This window comes from Terrapene carolina, unplaced genomic scaffold, assembly GCF_002925995.2.
Source record: "Terrapene carolina triunguis isolate 2854851 unplaced genomic scaffold, T_m_triunguis-2.0 Scaffold238, whole genome shotgun sequence".
Taxonomy (NCBI): domain Eukaryota; kingdom Metazoa; phylum Chordata; order Testudines; family Emydidae; genus Terrapene; species Terrapene triunguis.
The window spans coordinates 5,241,112-5,247,111 of record NW_020664589.1 but is presented as its reverse complement, the minus strand read 5'-3'; the positions used below and the strand labels follow the sequence as shown (position 1 = coordinate 5,247,111).

The 6,000-nt window shown below is 44.2% G+C and overlaps 1 protein-coding gene across 1 annotated transcript in view; it reads left to right on the top strand.

The window, feature by feature from the left end:
- The window catches only part of MEGF9 (multiple EGF like domains 9), an 82,178-nt gene that overhangs the window by 49,459 nt on the left and 26,719 nt on the right, over window positions 1-6,000 (top strand). The window lies entirely within an intron of this gene.

The following is a 6,000-nucleotide window of genomic DNA, read 5'->3' as shown; positions in this document are numbered from 1 at the left end:
TATATATATATATATATATATATATATATATATATATATATATATAAAAAATATAAAAGCTGGTCTTATAAAAATTCATGAAGCATATGCTGCCCCTTCTTTTAAAGATCAGATTATAAAAATATCCATAGCTCTAGCAAAAAACCTAGCAACTTACAAGGGGGTTAACTTCCATTTCTGAGCTGAATGTCTGCTGCTGCAGAATTTCTCCTCTAATTCCCTGTGCATCTCTCCTCACACAAGATGTCCTTCATTTACCAGGGAAGAGTGGGTGGAGGCGCGCAGTGGGGTGTTGGGAGAGGTCACTTTCAAAAGTTATTTCCTGCATCAGAGGCTGGGATCTCAAACAGAGCTTTGTGACTTTCTTTCTCTGAGCATCACAAAAGAAATAGTTGAATGAGAGACTGTAACGGGCCCTTGCTTCTTCCATTGTTGGATGCACTGCTGCCTCAGTTTCCCTCCTTTCCCAGTCAGATCTCCAAAACCGGTGCTTTTGAATTACCCTCTTCCTCTGAGGTCTGGTTTAATTACACAAAATAACCATTTAATTCAGAGTTAGAATCTCCCGGCCTTCTCTAGACTCACCAGTTCATTACTCTCCTCATAGGCTCAGCACAGGGGTTATTCATGGTAATAGGTACTGTAAACTCCGTGAGGCAAGGACCATTGTTTTATAGTGTGTTGGTACAGCACCTGGCACAGTGCCTGGTCTGTGCCTGGGGCTCTTAGGCACTACAGCAATGTAAATAAAGAAAAATAATGCAGCCTACATTTTTCCAGGGTTTTTAGGTGCTCAGCTTGTGACCTCTCAAATGGGCCTGATTCTCAGAGGGTGGATGAAAATCTGGCCCTTTTAAGGCATCTCAGGTTGGAAACCCAGAAATGAAGGCACCCAGTATCACTAGTCACTGTTGAAAATTTAGGCTTATGCTGGTAGCTAAGTGTTTAAACTCAGAGTAATAGGGCCTAATCCTGTAACCGATTATTTGTTAATGATTGCTGAACGGTTACATTCTTCTGGGATTACGCGCAGGCTAGTGACGTTGATAACAGCTGTAGAAAGTACATAGTGTAGCTCACTGCTCTGTCAGCAGCTTTAGAAACTCGAATTGCTCGCCACTGCAGGTGAAATGAATAACAGTGTCCAATGTGTGTCTCTCCGCCCCCACCTCCCACGCATTTTGCACCAAACAGACCCAGGAAAATGCGTGGGGGGTGGGGGCGGAGAGACACACATTGACAGCTCTGCTGAGAAATCCTGGGCCAAATCTCATGCACTTCCCTGATTTCAGCATGACCCCTCACACAAGTAAGGCAATCAGATCTGGCCTTTTATTTGGAAACACAAGGGGTGAGAATGTGCCAACTCATCTGCAGTGAGGGAATTAAGGACACACATGGTTGAGAAAGAAAGGAGATGCAATAATAAAAGCTGGCTGGATAGTGGCCAATTTAGGGATGTAGCTGCTTGTCTTTGCCAAAAGTCATGGGCCATCTTCAGGAAGGAATGTGGGGGAAATGTTCGGGTTAGAGGATGACCCTGCAGTGAGTCATTAGAGGTCTAGCAGCCTTAAGAACAAAGCCCCTTTTGCAGTGCCCATATCATTCCTGTGTTGTAATTGGTTGTTCGGTAGGATTCTAGTCCCTTTATCTGGGGTATTTCATGCAGCTTAGAAGAGCCCCCTAGAACCACGCAAAATCCTCTGTTTCAACTTGAAAGGGGTAGGACAAGCCTTTTCTTTGGCCTTGGGCTCATGTGGTTTTCTAACAACTGAGTTTGGGGTTTGTAAAAAGCCCAGGCTCAAAGCAAGATTCTGTCAAAGCTAGCCATGGTCCTGAGCGGCAGACGGTCGCATTGACTCTCTTGCAGGCTGTGAAACTGCCTGCAGGCTCCTGAAGTGGGGAGGGGAGTTGGGTCATTTGGACCATTGTAGAGATGAGAGCCTGCTGTAAAGTTTACATCCAGATCAGAACTTCACCAAAGGTTTTTGATCTGGACCCACCTCTAATCAAAGTGCTGAATGGTTCCTTGTTTCTGTGTGAAACCAGAATCTGTCCCAGATTGGCTCAGACGTAGCTTTACTGACTGGCTCAGAGCTTAGGCTGAATTTTGCATTTGAAAATGAGAACCCAGAATCAGGCAAGTTCAGGGGTTTGATAATACAGTTGAGCAGAATTCTAGACTGCACTGTCCTACCCTAAGGGACAGCATAAAGGGTACTGCTGGTAACTGCTGAATTCTCTTTCTGTTAAGGATGCATCAGATACTTAATATTATTTGATGAGGTTGTTCCTTCCTGTGCTTGTAGCGCATAACAACAGCTAGTCTCACTTCTGAAATACACCTCAGCTCTCACAATCCCTGTGTAGAAAGAGCTCTGCAGCTAAGGGTGTCCTATTGAGTCAAAAGCTGTTTACTAAAAGTTTTGTGGACTGAAGTAACAGCTCCCGTTTGCTTTCATTCCATTCCACAGCCTGCCTACCCTAAATATTTTTACACTCCACTACTGATGCACACTGTAGTCTTTTTCTGCTGCCAGTCTTCACTCTCACCTGATGCTCCCTGCAGTCCAGCAGCATGTATTTTACACCAAGCAAAAGAAGCAACTCCCTCCCTCAACTCCAAGAGCAGTTTCAGCTTGGCAGTTTCGTTACCTTATATTGGATTTTAAGGTGAATCAAGTCTCATGCTTCAGGGTAGGAGCTGATTGCCGCAGGGGTCAGGAAGGAATACCCCCATGAATAGCATTGCATGACTGTCTAGATGATTTGAAGGATTTTTTTCTTACTGTAAAGGATTGTGCTGTTGGACCTAGGTGACTTGGCTTGATGGTCCAATGATCTGCTCTAGTAGAGCAAATCCAATGCCTAAATGGGGAACTCTGTCCCAGTGGGTATTCTCCATCTGGAGTCTGTGCTGGCTTCCACACTAATAGACACTAACAGAGGCTTCCTGGCAGTGGAAACTCAACCAGGGACATGGTAAGCAGCTGCAACCTCCCCTTCACTGGCAGCCCACAGGAGACAAATGGTGCTGGCTGGGGGAGGGTGTGTGGCTAGGACTGAAAGGAGATGATGCTTTGAGTCAGTGCCCGCTGCTGTTGCCTCCACTTGCAGAGCTCCTATGGAAGAATTCCAGCCCCATCACTGACTGGTATGGAGCAGCTGCACACTGAACTCTGAATATAATCTCATACCCTAATTTCACAAGAATAGGATCAGCCTTTCTTTGCAATGTAAACCGTGTGCAGTTTTAGGGCTTAATTCAGTCCCTCGGTGCCTGGGACTCCATTGGCTTTGGAGGGAGTTCTGCTTGTTAAGCCGTTGTAGTTTCAATCCTTTCATCAGATGATTTTTCCCCTCCATTTTATTTACACCGGCTAAGAGTCAAGGGAAAAACACACCCTGATTTCTCTTATTTGAATTACTTCAGTCAAATCATGCAGGGTAAAGTGCATGCAGCAGAAAGGTCAGAACTGCTGACAGGGCTCAGACTGGAACCTTGAATCTCAGCCCCTTATTTGAGTAGCTGGGTTGAGGAAGATGTCATGGATTCAGAGGCTGGGGAGGTAGAGGTACCATGAAGGAAATGGGAAGTAGTTGCAAGGGAGTGAGTCAGTGGAGAGGAGGGTGTGTTCCAGAGCTTCCTGTGGGATCAGCAGGAAGGGCAGCGAAGGGCAGCCTCTGCTGGAATTAATGTAACAGGGAAGGTTTCATTTAATTTTACCTCATTGACTGTTCTTGCAGCCAGGGCTTGCAGGCAGAAGTAACATAAGAACGGCCATGCTGGGTCAGACCAAAGGTCCATCTAGCCCAGTATCCTGTCATCCAACAGTGGCCAATGCCAGGTGCCCCAGAGGGAACGAACAGGGAATCATCAAGTGATCCATCCCCTGTCGCTCATTCCCAGCTTCTGGCAAACAGAGGCTAGGAACACCATCCCTGCCTATCCTCCATGAATTTATCTAGTTCTTTTTTTGACCCCTGTTATAGTCTTGGCCTTCATAACATCCTCTAGCAAAGAGTTCCACAGGTTGACACTGTGTTGTGTGAAGAAATACTTCCTTTTGTTTGTTTTAAACCTGCTGCCTGTTCATTTCATTTGGTGACCCCTAGTTCTTGTGTTATGAGAAGGAGTAAATAACACATCTTTATTTACTTTCTCCACACCAGTCATGATTTTATAGACCTCTATCAGATTCCCCACTTAGTCGTCTCTTTTCCAAGCTGATTTATTGATGAAGTACAAGGAAGACACTGCTGATCTCTCACCAAAACAAGTACGGGTAGCATGCACCTTTGAGGAGTCATAGATTCTAGGACTGGAAGGGACCTTGAGAGGTCATCGAGTCCAGTCCCCTGCCCGCATGTCAGGACCAAATACTGTCTAGACCATCCCTGATAGACATTTATCTAACCTACTCTTAAATATCTCCAGAGATGGAGATTCCACCACCTCCCTAGGCAATTTATTTCAGGATCTGAAACTGCATCCCAGATCTTCACAACCATAAGAATATCTAGTGCTTTATAGTACTTTCTTTCCTGGGATTTCAAAATTAGAGCACGTCAAAATTTTTTTTTCCAATGGAATGTTTTTTTCATTGGAAAACTGTTTTGTCAAAATGGAAATTCTTTCTGGGGGGGAAAAGGTTGATTTTTGGCAATATTTCATTCTGAAAATAAAAATTGGGGGAAAGTGTTTTGATAAGGTTCCAACTTTACATTTTGAAATCTCTTTCAAATATTACAAATTATAATACAAAATCAAGTCAAAATAGAAATGCGAAAAATGTTGACCCATAACAATTTTTTTTCAAAAGCTTTGATTTACAGGAAATTTCCATAATTTTTTTGAGGGGGGAGGAGGAGGTTGCTTCTGATTTGAAATGAAAACAAATTTTGAAATGTCAGACTCTCCTGTGGAATGGTAATTCAAAGTTGTGACCAGCCCTACTCAAAATGCTTCAGAAAGGTCAGATGAGTATTGTCCTCTTGTGGGAAACTGAGGACCAGAGCAGTCAAGGGCCAGGTTCTGATATCCTGAAACTCAGGTTGAATAGGACCTTACCTCACAAATACTGCATGTAATCAATGGCAGAGACAACTTGTGGAGAAAGATGTTTCCCGACCTGATTGAGGATATCAGGATCTGTTCCCAAAAATGGGGTTGTGAACCACACTGGTGAGCAGTCCCACTGGAGTGAATGGTCACGTGCTCAGGTGAATGTGAGCGAGGGGTTCACTTCATAGTCTGGCCTTGAGTCACATGTCTAGCTTCACACATCAGTCAATTGGCATAAGAGCTCATCTCTCCCCACTCCCAGCCCTACAGTTTTAACCACTATATACCTTGTAAAATAGAATCGTCCAGGAAGTGTCATTGGAAATTTAGGGAAAGATTCCCAAAGGCACAAAGGGGAGTTGTGTGGGATTTTGACATCTACCTACCCTACATGCGTCTGACGAAGTGGGTATTCACCCACGAAAGCTTATGCTCCAATACGTCTGTTAGTCTATAAGGTGCCACAGGACTCCTTGTTGCTTTTTACAGATCCAGACTAACATGGCTACCCGGCTGATACTTGACTACCTACCCATTGTAATTTGGAAAATCTTTCCCTTAACTCCACCTGGACAGATCCCTGAACGTGTCAGAAAGGGCGTCTGTAGAATTTTGTCCAAAGGATTTCATATTCTGGCAGCATCCTTTGGTGGCAATCTCAGAATTTGGGATGTGGTGGAATTCCACAGCTTTTTGAAGAGGGAGCAAAAAGCAAAAGTAGGAGAAAATAAAGTGGGTTGGGGGGGAAGTGAGATAATGCTGTGAATAAAAAGCTGCTCTCTGGTTCTAATTCCACACCCAGTGCATTTTGCCACAGACAGAAATGACCTCCAGGTATTTAAAAAAAAAAGTAGGTCAGTTGTCTGTTACAGAACTAGGAACATCAATATTGCTACAAGATGGGCAGACTCTTGCACAGTGATGCGGGTGTGTGA